This window comes from Mustela erminea, chromosome 13 (genome assembly GCF_009829155.1).
Source record: "Mustela erminea isolate mMusErm1 chromosome 13, mMusErm1.Pri, whole genome shotgun sequence".
Lineage (NCBI taxonomy): Eukaryota > Metazoa > Chordata > Mammalia > Carnivora > Mustelidae > Mustela > Mustela erminea.
In genome coordinates, this window is record NC_045626.1 from 64181801 (window position 1) to 64197359 (window position 15559).

At 42.8% G+C, this 15559-nt stretch overlaps 1 pseudogene; it reads left to right on the plus strand.

The window, feature by feature from the left end:
* Positions 1 to 10209: 10209 nt before the first annotated feature.
* LOC116571622 lies at positions 10210 to 15325 on the plus strand (annotated as a pseudogene).
* The last annotated feature ends 234 nt before the right edge of the window (positions 15326 to 15559 follow it).

Consider the following 15559-nt stretch of genomic DNA (forward strand, 5'->3'; position numbering starts at 1 on the left):
GGTCCCAAACCTCCATCCTGACCCCTCTCCGCGGCCTCCCCAAATTCTCCGCCTTATTCTTCTCTGCCACCGCGGAAGTAAGAATGACATTTTATAATGATTATAAAAACTGGATGATAGGAAAATATATATGCTGTCAATAATTAACATGAAACTGCGCATGTGTATATGAATGTGTATAGCAGGCTTCTTTCAATGCTATGAACGTTTGTGGAATGAATGAATGAACTGTGTAAAATATATCTGGAAAACAAATTGGGCAATAAAAGCAATTTTGTGTGTGTGTATTAAAGCATTAGGGTATGGAAAGCTTAAAATAATTTTCATGACCCTAGTTAAATATTTCTTAAATAATAGTATACGCACATTTTCCTTGCTCCCTGTAGACACTTTCCCCAACCTGCCTTTTTTGGAATAGGAGCCCCTATAGATGCTCTGGAAAAAGAAAGGTTTTATGGTCAAATTAAGATTGGAAAATGCCAAAAATCAAAAGTCACAGTGAGATTCATTTTAAAAACAGAACTCCTGGTTCCACACCCACTCCTCAGCAAGGTCTCCTCCAAAATGGCAGGTTCATGTTTCTGGTTGCCCACGCCCAGTGCCCTTAAAGCACCCTGGATTCCTCTCTTTTTCTCGATTGTGGCCCATCTGAAAATCCTACCATCCCTGTCTTCAAAATATGTTTGAGATCCAATCAGTCCTCCCTATTTCCACTGCCACCATCCTGATCCAAGCCCCGTCTCCCTCCTGGTCTCCTGAACTCCACCCTGCGCCCTACAGTCTGTTTTTCCACCCTGCTAGCACTGAGGTCTAAGGTTGGATCTAAGGGGTGCGACCAGTCGGCAGAGAGGCAACACCAAAGCCCCTTTCCTCTTCTAATCTAGTTTGGGTTCATTCTGCCCACTGGGAGATAGCACCTGCGGCCTGGACCCAGCAGGGCCACTGAGTGGTCAGCTCTGGGGGCTCTCAAGTGTGTTCTGGTCAGAGCTGAGAAACTGCCCCTGCCCTCTGCTCTCTGCTTGGAAAGCTCTGCAAGCTCTGCCTGGAAAATCCTCTGCTCAGACCTCCCCGGGAACTGCGGGTCAGGACTTCCTGTGGACCCTTAGGTTGACAAATGACCCAGAAAAGGAACCCACTGACCTTCCTTAGTTACTACACGGGTACCTTGTAGTGGTGGGTGGGAAACGTGAGCGTTTCTGGGTCTCTCCTCTTGTTGGGTGTAGGCTGGGCCATGGTCCCGATCATAGTTTGTTTGTTTGTTTGTTTTTTTAATTTGACAGAGATCACAAGTAGGCAGAGACAGGCAGAGAGAGATGGGGGAAGTAGTAGGCTCCCCGCTGAGCAGAGAGCCCGATGCAGGGCTCGATCCGGGATCCTGGGAACATGACCTGAGCTGAAGGCAGAGGCTTTAACCCACTGAGCCACCCAGGCGCCCCCTGATCATACTGTTAATAGTTAACATCCACCCAGTACTTACTCGTTCTAGGCAATTTTCTAATATTAGTGCACTTAAATCTCATTACAACAATGATTAATATCCTTATAAATGGCAGAGCCAGGCCTTCAAGGTGAGGTAGCCAGGTTCCAGAAGCCAAGTTCTCAACCACTGGCTGCGGGGCTTCTCACTGCTTTCATTCTCTTTATCTTTTCAGGCTTCAGGGCTCAGTCTGTGCTAACTCAGCTGTCTCAATGTCGGGGTCTCTGAGAGACATGGTAACCATATCCTGCACAGGAAACAGCAGCAACATTGTGGGATGTACCTTAAACTGTACCAGTAACTTCCAAGTCTCCAAAGTCCTCACCTACAAGAACAACAATCAGCCCTTAGGAGTCTGGACTGGTTCTCTGGTTCCAAGTTTGGCATCATGACCCTCCTATCACTGGACTCCGGGCTGAGGACAAAGCTAGTTTTTTTTTTTTTTTTAAATTTTTTAATTTAATTTAATTTTTTTAAAGATTTTATTTATTTATTTGACAGACAAAGATCACAAGTAGGCAGAGAAGCAGGCAGAGAGAGAGAAGGAAGCAGGCTCCCTGCTGATCAGGGAGTCCGATGAGGGGCTTGATCCCAGGACTCTGGGATCATGACCTGAGCTGAAGGCAGAGGCTTTAACCCACTGAGCCACCCAGGCGCACCATAGTTTTGTTTGTTTGTTTGTTTTTTAAAGATTTTATTTCTTTATTTGACACAGAGAGAGCACAAGCAGGGGGAGCAAGCAAGCAAGCAGAGACAGAGGGAGAAGGAGGCTTCCCACGGAGCAAGGATCCCTCTGCGGGACTGGATCCCAGGACCCCAGGATCATGACCTGATGTGAAGGCAGACGCTTAACTGACGAAGCCACCCAGGCGCCCCGACAAAGCTAGTTATTACCGTCATTCCTATAATATCACATTTAAGCCTGCATGGCTCAGAGCTCCAGACTCTAAAGTAAGTGGGACACAAAACTTTTGGCTCTTTTAGCACATCATGACATCTGCTGGGTAAATTTTACTTTCTTGTCACTGAGATGGTTTGTAAGTCAATTCTGGCATTTTTGTGTTTTTAGTATTTATACCATATGTATGCCCGCTCCACGTACATCTCTGTCTTCATGGGGGATGGTGGCATATTGATAACTGTGGCCTTTATACTTGGAAGTCAGTTTGGCTGGACCTAAACTCCTTCATTCATGTTTTCCTTCCTTGAATATCTTAGATATGTCATTCCAGTTTCTTCTGGTATCAAATGTTGCTCTCAATAAGTCTAATCATCTGATTTTTCTTTCTCTTGTGATTTTTTTTTTTTGCCTCGATGCCCCAAGTCTATTTCCTTTTCTTTTAAGTTTATTGATTTTATCAGAATACATCTTCGTGTTTGTAACTGGGATGTTTTCTCACATTCACTGTTTCCCTTGGAATATATGGTTTCAAAGATTTTTTTTTTCAAATTTAAGACAAGTTTTCTTGAATCTGTACTTTTTGTACTTGACTTTGTCCTATTCTCTTGTCTTGGTTTTCCTTTTAAGGGTCTCCTATTATACAGGTGTTGGATCCTTTTAATGTGTGTGTGTGTGTGTGTGTGTGCGTGCGCCTATCTTCTAAACTTGTAACTTTTTTCTCAAATGTGTTTTGTTAGTCTATTTTATATACTTGAGAGACAAGAATACAGGTGGGAGACTTACATGACCTGTTCTCAACACTTCCTATACGGCAGTCATCAAACATCAAGGTGCTGGTGTAAGGAGAAAGACAGATCAAAGAAATGTAATAGAGCTTCCAGTCAAGGACAAACATATATAATATCAATTCATTTTTCACAAAGGCACCAGAGCAATTAATAAGAGAAAGCAAACTCTTTTCCGTAAGTGGTGCTTGAAACAAACTTCAACTCCCAAAGACTAAAAAAAGTTAATGTAAAATGGATAGACAGCAAAGGGCAGTCATCATAAATGTATACATGATGATTCCATTCATTTTCTTAAAAGATTTTATTTACTTATTTGACAGATCATAAGTAGGCAGAGAGAGAGGGGTGAGGAAGCAGGCTCCCCACTGAGCAGAGAGCCGGATACGGGGCTCTATCCCAGGACCCTGAGATCATGACCTGAGCCGAAGACAGAGGCTTTAACCCACTGAGCCACCCAGGTGCCCCTCCATTCATTTTTTTATAAAAGATTTTTATTTATTTATTTGTCAGAGAGAGAGAGAGAGAGCGCACAAGCATGGGGAAAGGCAGAGGGGAAAGCAGGCTCACTGCCAAGCAAGAAGCTGGATGCAGGACTTGATCCCACAATCCTGGAATCATGACCTGAGCCAAAGGCAGACGCTTAACTGAGCTACCCAGGCGTCCCTGATGACTCCATTCACATACAAACACCTGTGTTGGGCCGCCTGGGTGGCTCAGTGGGTTAAAGCCTCTGCCTTCGGCTTGGGTCATGATCCCAGACTCCTGGGATCAAGCTCCACATTGGGCTCTGCTCACTGGGGAACCTGCTTCCCTTCCTCTCTCTCTGCCTGCCTCTGCCTACTTGTGGTCTCTCTCTGTCAATTAAATAAATAAAATCTTCAAACACCTGTGTTACCACCTTCCAGATGAGGACAAGGAAAATTTCCAACACTCCAGAAGGCGCTCTTAGCACCTGCCCTCATACTCTGCTGTTAGGGGTTGAATTTGCCCTGTGCTGTGTGTGTGTGTGTGTGTGTGTGTGTGTGTGTGTGTGTGTGTGTGTATGGGTGTGTCTACATGTGTGTTTAGTGTGGATTCAAGCTCCACACAGGAAGCAGCACCTGTAATTTCTTCTTGAAAGCAGCAGGAGGTGCTGTGGGCATATCCCTGATAGATGCCTAGGGCGTTGGCAACAAGACACCAACTCCGGGCTCCTTGGAAGCTCTGTGCTCCCAGGGGTCCAGAGCTGTCTTCCAGCCCCTCCGAAGGCCATCCTTCACAGGACCATCTTCCAGGCAGAATGCAGGGAGGGCAGGCACAGCATGGAGGAGGGGAGCTGATTTGCACAAAGAGAACCTCCCTGTCTCAGTGGGGTGATGGGAGAGACTGGAGGCTACTCATCTCCAGCTGTGGGGCCTCATAGGTGGGATTAGTATTAGGTCTTTAAATGCTTAGAAAAATTCAGTAGCAAAGCCATCTAGACATAGATTTTCTTTGTGGGAAAATTTTAAGTTAAGAGATTCTATTTCTTTAGCAGATGCAAGACGTTTAGAAATAGCCAAAACCTAGAAACAACTCAAAGGCACATAGGTGAGACTGAATGAATGATTCCCATGATGAATGTTACATAGCAGTGAAAATGAATGATGTACAAGCAAGAACAGAGATAAACTTTAGTCATACAATGTTGAATGAAAAAGCACACTCCAGGGGCTTCTGGGTGGCTCAGATGGCTAAGTGTCTGCTTTTGGCTTGGGTCATGATCTTGCAGGTCCTAGGATGGAGCCCCACATCGGGCTCCCTGGTCACTGGGGAGTCTGCTTCTCCCTCTGCTCCTCCCCCTGCTCATGCTTTCTTTGTCTCTCTCTCTCTCTAATAAATAAGCAAAATCTTTTAAACACACACACACACACACACACACACTCTAAGAACATTAATACAGCCTGATATCCTTTTTGTAAAAGTTCAGATACAATTAAAACTACACAGTAAATTATGCTGTTTAGGTAAACACACTGCTGTTCTCTGGAGGTTTGTGCCTCCCCTCCTCCCTGCTCATTCCCTATGTTGACATTCTAACCTCCAGAGATGATGATATTAGGAGGTGAGCCTTTGGGAGATGTCTGGGTTGTAAGGGTAGAGCCCTCACAAAGGGAATTAGTGTCTTATATATCCCTATCCCCTTCCACCACGTGAGGACACAGTAAGAAGCTGTGAGCTATGAACCAGGAAGAGACGTCGTGAAACATGACCCTGCTGGTGCCTTGATCTTGGACTTCCCAGCCTCCAGAACTGTGAGCAATACATTTCTGTTGTTATAAGCTACCCAGCCTCTGGCATTTTGTTATAGCAGCCTGAACAGATGAAGATACATATCTGTTATATTATTTGTGATAAAGAAGAAGAAAATGATAAACATAAAATTCAGAAATGTGGCGGGATGGGTAGGGGTCTGGAATGGGGGGGACACAGAAGAAGACGTAAGCAATTCCAGTTCTCGGGTTAGACGGTGGGCTCACAGGGCTTCACTGTATTCTTTTAATTATTTATTTATTGTTTATTTATGAGAGAGAGAGAGTGAAAGAGCAGGGAAGGAGCAGAGTGAGAGGGACAAGCACACTCCATGCTGAGCACGGAGCCCAATTTGGGGCTCAATCTCATGACCCTGAGATCATGACCTCCACTGAAATCAAGAGTTCAGTGGTTAACCAACTGCACCACTCAGACACCCCAAGCCTTCACTGTAGTCTAACATACAAATAAATAAAAGAGGAGAAAAGGAAAAGAACCCTTTCATTATCAGTCCTAAACATAATGAGAAAAGAAGACAGCAGCAACCCAAGGGCACCAGCTGGCTCTATTAGTAGAGCATCCAACTCTTGATCTCAGGGTTGTAAGTCTGAGCCCCATGTTGGGTGTAGAGATTACTTAAAAATAAAATCTAAAAAAAAAAAAAAAAAAAAAAGAAAGAAAGAATAAAATAACAACCCAAAAACAACAAGTGAGTTTCATTCCACAAATTGAAAAGAAGTTCAGTGTTAGGAATTTATAATTAATTCCACATTAGTAGCTCAAAGGAGAAAACCCATAAGCTCATTATGGAGGGGAAAATACATTTTAAAGATCAGAAATGACAGCAAGGATGAATCTTGGTTGGTTATGGTTTATTAAAGCTGGAAATGGTTTAAATCAGCGCTGTCCAATAGAAATAGAATGTGAGCCGCAAATGAGAGCCACATCTATAATTTTACCTACATTAAAAGAGCTATAGGGGTGTATGGGTGGCTCAGTTGGTTAAACCTCTGCCTTCGGCTCAGGTCATGATCCCTGGGTCCTGGGATCAAGCCCCAGGCCTGGGATTGAGCCCTGCATCAGGCTCCTGAGTGAGGAGCCGGCTTCTTCCTCTCCCTCTCCCTCTGCCTACCCTAACCCCCTCATGCTCTCTCCGTCACTCTCTTTTCTCTCTCAAATTAATAAATAAAATCTTTTTTAAAAAGAGCTATAAAGAAACAGGTAAAAGTAATTTTTACATTTTATTTAACCCTGTATATCCAGCATAGTATAATTTAAACATCTAATCCCTGTAAAAATATTAAATTTAAACAATTAAATATTTATTTAAGGTAAATATAAAATTGAACATTTAACAGTTTTTTTTTTTTTTCAAACTAAACCTTCAAAGTCTAGTGTGTATTTCAAGTGCCCAGCATATTTCAATTCGGATCGGCTACATTTCCAGTGCTCAGCAGCAACATGGGACTAGCGGCTGCCAGATTAGACGTCAGGGTTGAAATAAACAGAATTAGGGGAATTCTTAAATAAATTTGGGTATAAATGCCCCAAATATGATGGATAATTATACTGACCTCAAAATTACTTTTTGAAATTTGGATAAAATGGTATTTGTTGTAGACTATTAATTTGGAAAAACAAGCTAAAATTGCAGAATACAAAACTGCATTGAAGAACGTAACATTGATTGATTGCACTGAAGCTTTCCTTCTCCTGGGTCTGGACTGGAGACTCCCGTCACATTTCACAGCGCCACCCCCAGCAGTGGGCAGATCTTAAAGAGTCTCAGAAGCCCAAATGTTTCTTCTTGGGACCCTCTCCTGTGACCTGGACTGAGCACATCCTCACATTCCTTTCTGCACAAAACAAGTAATTGAAGAATCACCAGAATGAGCAGGTATATTCTGTGAACACCAGCAAAACACCCATGTAAATAAATGGTGCAAACATGAATTTCCTGCACAAGAGAAGCTGCCTTCCTGTCTCCCCTAAAATATCTAAGGATAGCCTAATGATAAAGTTGGGGGCAATATAAATACTAATTCTTTTTTTTTTCCTTTTTAAGATTTTATTTATTTGAGAGAGACAGACAGAGGGAGCACAAGCAGGGGGAGGGGCAGAGGGAGAGGGACAAGCAGACACTCTGCCTAGTGGGAGGTCCTATGTGGGGCTCAATCCCAGGACCCTGGGATCATGACCTGAGCCAAAGGCAGATGCTTAATGGGTTGAGCCACCCAGGTGCCCCTAAATAGTAATTCTTTTAATCTAGTGAAATAAAAAGAAAAGCAGAGCACAGTACTATATGGAATGATGAATACTGTGGATTTAAATTCTTCACTGCATTTTTCTTTTCTTTTTTATTGAAGTATAATTAACAGGGGTGCCTTGGTGGCTCAGTGGGTTAAAGCCTCTGCCTTCGGCTCAGGTCATGGTCTCAGGGTCCTGGGATTGAGCCCCACATCGGGCTCTCTGCTCAGCGGGGAGTCTGCTTCCTCCTCTCTCTCTGCCTGCCTCTCTGACTACTTGTGATCTCTATCAAATAAATAAATAAAATCTTTTAAAAAAAGAAGTATAATTAACATGAAACTTCAGGTGTGCATCATAGTGATTTGCTTATTTATTTATTTATTTGAATTGTATTTATTGGGGCGCCGCTTCAGATTCTCTCTCCCTCTCCCTCCTGCTTGCACACTCTGTCTCTAAGATAAATAAATAAATAAAAATTTTAAAAAGTTTTTTATTTATTTTAAGTAATCTCTACACCCAGTGTGGGGCTGGAACTCCTGACCCTGAGATCAAGAGTCACAGGCTCTTCTGACTAAGCCAGTCAGGCACCCCTGATTTGATATTTTTATACATTATGAAAGGATCCCCATGATAAATCTAGTCACTACCTGTGAGGATATGAAATAATTACAATATTATTGACCATATTCTCTATAGTATGCATTCCCATGACTTATTTATTTTATAACTGGAAATTTTTACCTCTTAATCTCCTTCACATATTCCTTATTTTGAGAAATAAGAAATTTTTTCTTATTTCAAGAAATAATACGGTATTTTTTAAAAAGATTTTATTTATTTATTTGACAGAGATCACATGTAGGCAGAGAGGCAGGCAGGTGGGTGGGGGAAGCAGGCTCCCTGCCGAACAGAGAGCCCGATGTGGGGCTCAATCCCAGGACCCTGTGATCATGACCTGAGCCGAAGGCAGAGGCTTTAACCCATTGAGCCACCCAGGCACCCCTACTTATGGTATTTTTTAAAAGATTTCATTTATGGGGCACCTGGATGGCTCAGTGGGTTAAAGCCTCTGCCTTTGGCTCAGGTCATGATCCCAGGGTCCTGAGATAGAGCCCCGCATAGGGCTCTCTGCTTGGCGGGGAGCCTGCTTCCTCCTCTCTCTCTGCCTGCCTCTCTGCCTACTTGCGATGTCTGTCAAATAAATAAATAAATCTTTAAAAAAAATTTTCATTTATTTTAGAGCGAGAGAGAGAGTATGCACAATTGGGGAAAGGGGCAGAGGGTGAGAATCTCAAGCAGACTCCACACTGAGTGCAGAGCCTGACTCAGAGCTCAATCTCGCAACCCCGAGATCATGACCTGAGCTGAAACCCAGAGCTGGAGGTTTAACTGACAGTGCCATCTAGGTGCCCCATAATACTTGTAGTATTAATTTTGGAGCATGGCTAAATACTTGTGCTTTCATGCCTAAGAATAACAAACAAAAATGATGCCTGGGAAAATGAGCAGAGAATGGGGAGATGAAATGTTACTGTCTAGGGGTGCCTGGGTAGCTCAGTGGGTTAAGCCTCTGCCTTTGGCTTAGGTCATGATCTCTGGGTCCTGGGATCTGGCCCTACATCGGGCTCCTGGCTCAGCAGGGAGCATGCTTCTCTCTCTCCCTCTGCCTGCTGCTCCCCCTGCTTGTGCTCTCTCAAATAAATAAAGAGAAACTTATTTTAAAAACGAGAAAATGTTGGGGCACCTGGGTGGCACAGTGGGTTAAGCCTCTGCCTTTGGCTCAGGTCATGATCCCAGGGTCTTGGGATCAAGCCCCGCATCAGGCTCTCTGCTCAGCGGGGAGCCTGCTTCCTCCTCTCTTTCCACCTGCCACACTGCCTACTTGTGATCTCTGTCTGTCAAATAAATAAACAAAATCTTAAAAAAAAAAGAGAGAGAGAAAATGTTACTATCTAATATGAAGCTACAAAAGGCTAAGGCAGCAGTACAGAGATCACTGGAAATGACAGTAGGAAGACTGACCTCTAAGAGCTCACCGTGTTAATTACATCTGCCAACGTCTACCCATTCACATCTTCTCTTGTTCTCACATTCATCCAGTATTTATGTGATGATCTATTAATGCCAGGCATTGTAGGTACAGCAGTGAATAGAACAGACAAACCCATCTACACTCTTGTGGCTTATATTCTAGTGATCTGTGGTATTTACCTTGGAGAAAAATACAGAGAATACATAGCACAGTGAACAATCCAGGGCCACCACAATTTCTATCATCCTGTTGGTTTTAGGTCTCCAACAATCAAGAATCAGGGCTTGAATGAAAGACCCATCCACTAGTTCATTACTCAATAGTTCCCTATATGCCCCAGGCTGACTTTGCCAAATGCTAATCACATGCCCAAAGAATGTGGGCAACACCCCTGTGAAATAATACTGGTCTCTGCCCCCCAGTTCCTGCTGTTATTTATTTTTTGACCCTGGTTCTTCATACAGAACTAAATCTCTTGAAATCTCTTGGGAAAAAAAAAAAAGAACGACCTCATGTGACTAGATGTTTGGAACTTTCACTTCTACCCCCATCTTCGGAGGAGAATACAGGGGCTGGAGATCAAGCTAATGATCATGTTGATATGACAAAGCCTCTGGAAAAAAACGTAAAGTATGGGGTCAGAGAGCTTCCAGGTTGGTGAACCCAGGTTGGTCCGGGATCCATCCAGACCTCACCCTCTGTATTTCTTCATCTAGTTCTTCCACTGTGTCCTTTTTCATATCCTCAATTATGGAATGCCCAGGGAAATGTGTTTCCCTGATTTCTGTGAGCCATTCTAGAAAATCGATGAACTGAAGAAGGCACTGTAGGAATCTCAATTTATAGCCAACAGGTCAGACATACTGGCAACCACCTGGAACTTGCAATTGGGATCTGAAGTGAGAGCAGATTATGGGACTGAGCTCTTCATCTGTGGGATGTACCATTAAATGTGGATAGTGAGCCAGAACTGAGTTGAACTGTAGCACACCCAGCTGGTGTTGGAGCATTGGTTACTCTGGGAGAAGACCCACACATCTGCTCGCAGAAGGTTCTGTGTGAGGAGGAGAGGAGAAACACAAGAATTTTTTCTTCCCAACTGCTAATGATGCAGGGCACCAGGTGTCTCTACAGCTGTGGTATGTGTGGTGTTCTGGGGTGCATGAAGTGCTGGGAGCCCCTGCTTCCACAATTAGGAGTTTCTATGGAGCTGGCATCTCTGGGGACCATTCATGTTTGGCGGTGGCTGTGGGCAGGTGCTGGCTGCAGCAGTGAGGATACTTAGAGAGTCTCAATGGCCATTTGGAAGCAAGGAATATCTTGGTGAGAAGACCATCTGGCCTTGGGTGAGCTCACCACCACAGCAATGTCCCTTCTCTAGGGCAGCAGTAGGCATCCATTCTTCCCCTCCTTGCCAACTGAAACCTTTGGATTTCTCCTTCCTCACCTTCTTTTTCTACTCTCTCTTCTTCTTTTTCTCTTGTGGCTGAAGCCTGACATGAGGCTTATATGCTCTGTGCACCTGCTTCTTCCTCCTAGGGATCCCCCAGGGATGCACTTGCCACTCTGAACCAAGACGGGAAAGGAAACACTGGCACTTACTGAAAAGGACCTACCTGGCCACCACTCTTCTAAAGGGTTTCCATGGATCCTCTTAATGAGTTTTTCCACCAAGCCTCGCAGTGAGGCACCACTGACCATTACTTTTTGGTGCTGAAGCCTTGAAAACTCTCTTTTCCAAATGTCAAATGGCTTTGAGAAAGATGAATTTGTAAGATGCATCACACAGGAAAAAGACCACCACCAATAAAACTGACACCCAGTGAAGGTAAGGCTCATAATGATTCTGAGCTTTCAATCTCTGATGTATTATCCATTGATGTGTAGTGAGCAGGACTCCTTGGAGGCTGGATGTACAGTGTTAAAAGGTGAGTATAGTGTTAAAAGATAATTTTCTGGCCAATAAGCACATGAGAAAGATGCTGAGCATCACTAATCTTTATGGGGACATGCTAATCGAAATGATAATGAGATACTACCTCACATGCATTAGGATGGCTAATATCAAAAAAGCCAGCAACTAACAAGTGTTGGAGAGGATACGGATAAATTGGAACACTTGTGTACTACTTGTGGGAATGTGAAATCAGTGGAAATTAGTGGGAATGTAAAATGGTATAGCTATTATGGACAACAGTATGGTGATTCCTCAAAAATTAAAATTAGAATTTTATTTCTGGGTATATACCCCAAAGATTTGAAAGGAGGATCTTGAAGAATATTTGTACAGCCATAGCCATAAGAACATTTATTAACAATAGTCAAAAGGCAGAAGAAGCTCAAGTGTCCATCAGTGGATGAATGGTAAACACTTATTTCAGTCTTAAAAAGAAAGGGAATTCTAAAAAAAGGCAGGGGAGGTAATTCTAATACATGCTAAAGCATGGGTGAATCTTGAGGACACTAGGTTAAATGAAATAAGCCAGTCACAAAAGGACAAATACTGTAAGATTCCACTTGTAGGGACCCAGTTGTACCCCCTGAGTTGGAGTGACGATTATTTTAAACTGAAGACATTTGACATATAGCAGAGGCAGACGCAGAAGCCTTTCTGGAGCTTTCCTTTACCTGATTAAAGGCAGATCCTTCAGAGAGTGAAGTTGCCATAAATTCCTTTGGGGGAGGTTCACTCCCAGCTTAGACCACTTGCATCTGAGAAACTGCATAAGCAAACATGATCACAGTATCCTACCTTGCATTTGTTTTCCTATAAGCCCACTAGTCCTGCCCAGAGAATCTCTTTCTTCTCCATCTCTTTCCCTTGTTAGATTGGTATATAAATCTCTAGCTCCAGCTCTTCAGGCAACCTCCCCCATCTGAATGCCCTGCCTGAATGTGCCAGTGGATCTCGTCTTTTCTCCTGTGAATCTGTCAGTTAATTGGCAGGCTATCTGAATTGGTAGGAAGTTCTTCCTCCCAGCACACTTACATAAGATGTCTAGAGTAGTCTAATTCATAGAGACAGAAAATAAAATGGTTGCCAGGAGCTTAAGTGATAGACGAAGGCAGGCTTATTACTTAATGGGAACAGTTTCGGTTTAGTAAGGGGGAAAAGTTCTGGAAGGTGGATGGTGATGATGGTTGCAGAATAAAGTGAATGTGAGTAATGCCACTGACCTGAATAGCTTAAAAAAACAAAACAAAACAGAACAAAAAAACAACCTGTTAATTTCAGGCCCATCTGGATAATTCAAGATGATATCCTCATTTCAAGTTTCTCAACCTAATTAATCTGCCATGACCCTTTTCCCAAATAAGGTTAACATTCACAGGTTCCTGGGAGTTTTAAGTAAAAAAAACAAAACAAAACCTGTTAAGATGGCAAATTTTATGTATATTTTACAATTAAGAAGAGATGATTTTCAAAAAGACGATAAAATCACGACTCATGCAGATATAAAAATGAACAAGTGTTAAAGATTTTATTTAACTGGTTAGTGAGCAGATGGGGAGGTGTTACAGTCAGTTCTAAGGAGAAACAAATGTGCAAAGGAAGGTAAAACTGGACCCCGGGGGGAGGGAAGTCAGTTGAGTAGGACAGAATGTACGGGTCTAGAGACAAGAATGATTTTGCGTTGCTATTAGTTGTCTTTCAAAGTAGCTCGAGAACAACGAAAGAGGGGTGCCTGGGTGGCTCAGTCCTTAAGTGTCTGCCTTCGGCTCAGGTCATGATCCCAGGGTCCTGCTCCACAGAAGCCTGCTTCTTCCTCTCCCACTACCCCTGCTTGTGTTCCCTCTTTCGCTGTGACTCTCTCTGTCAAATAAATAAATAAAATCTTAAACAAAAACAACAACAATGAAAGACTAGAAAACAATGAAGACTGGACAGGTAAGATCTGAGCAATGCAGTTTTTCACTGAAGTACATTTTTTCCATCAATTACAGGATGGGGTCTGTCCTTCAGCTAGCTCATTCATCCCAAGCCACACTAGATTCAAGTTTGGAGTACAGTACAGATCCAAACTGACAGAGCTATTTCACTAAAAAAAATCCCGAAACACAAATTGACAAGATGGCCTCTAAAAAGAAAATTAGAGACAAATCTCACTGATAAATATCAATGCAATGGCACTGTGCAGCACATGAAAATAAGAATAGTGTTTGTTTGACTAGGGCACTTGGGTTGGCTCAGTGGGTTAAGCCTCTGCCTTCGGCTCAGGTCATGATCTCGGGGTCCTGTGATTGAACCCTGTGTTGGGCTCTCTGCTCGGTGGGGAGCCTGCTCCCCCCTTCTCTCTGCCTGCCTCTCTGCTTACTTGTGATCTCGCTCTCTCTCTGTCAAATAAACAAATAAAATCTTAAAAAAAAAGAAGGATAGCATTTGATTACGTGAGAAATACTAGAAATGCAAAGACAGTCCAATAAGACATCTTTTAACAAAATCTACCATATTAATGACACAAAAGAGGGGGAAAAAATCCCACATAATCATCTCCATAAAGGAGAAAAAATGTAAAGGACTCATACACTCAATAATCTGACATTTGGATAAAGGTGTGTTAACAACATTTATTTCTGGGTTATTTATAGTTTGAAATTGAAAATAACCGTCAATAAGAGAGTTATGATGGAATATCAGTATTTAAGATGATAATGAATCTTTTAAAAATAAAATAAGATAATTTAGACAGCCAATTTTTTTTTCAAATACAAAGAATGTTACTATGTGAGTGACATTGATGCTCTGGAGACTCCGCTGTTTGGAGGAGATGGGCACTTGGGGCAAGGACAAGAGCTGCCAGGTGGCTAGCTTGCTGCAAGACCCACTGGCCATCATCACCCTATCATCAATGGGGACACGGGTACAAGAAAGGCCATCGTGACTGAGCTCCTGCAGCTGGGGTGTAATGTGGTCACTTCATCTCACTTTATATCACTTTCTCTTGATGAATTAAAATCTATTGCAGATGAACTGAAGGCTAGCCTGTCCCCCGCCAACCAGGCTCAGGTCAATCCCATAAAACACAACATCTGTAAAGAAGCGGAGGCAAACAATTTGATCAAATCCATTGGATATTTATGGTGAGACCCAATTTTTTGGTTAACAGTGGAGGTTCATGACTCCTGCAAAACACCTTAGTGCAAAGGGACAGCATGCTGGCATTGAAACCGACTTGATGGGCACCTCCTACAGGTGCAAAGCAGTTTACAGCTCCTGGGTAAAAGAGCATGGAGGATCCATTGTCATGATTATTATCCTTACCAAAAATGGATTTCCAGGATTTGTGCATAGTGGGGCTGCCAGAGCAGGTGTTTATAAGCTCACCAAATCCTTTGCTATGGAATAGGCCAGCAGTTGAGTAAGGAAGGATCAGCTGTGTTGGACTTGGAGTCACTTATTTCCTGACTGCTGCTGACAACTACGATCCTTTGGCAAAACGCTTATTTGGAGGGTTCTTTAAGAAAAGGCTCAACCCACTGAGCAACCCAGGCGCCCCTACAGTGGCTTATTTTTGATGGTGAATACTTTTGGATCCATAAAGCTTTCTGGTAATTATTGATGTGTGCTTTGTTTTGTTCATGAAGTCAAATGTGTATAAAACCTCTTACTCCAAAAGAAAAATAAAGTTACATGTAATAATTTTTTTTATTATGTAGTGTGTTTGATTCTATTAAGATACATATGCTCTAAACAAGCCTTAAAGGCAAAACAGCAACATGTTATGGTGGCTGGTTTTCACTCTCTTCACACAGTGCTGCAAACATTTCCTTTCAAATGGCTTGTCCGACTTCCCTTTGGCTCAGGGATTGGGGCAATGGTTGGAAGGAAGTGTACATGAAGC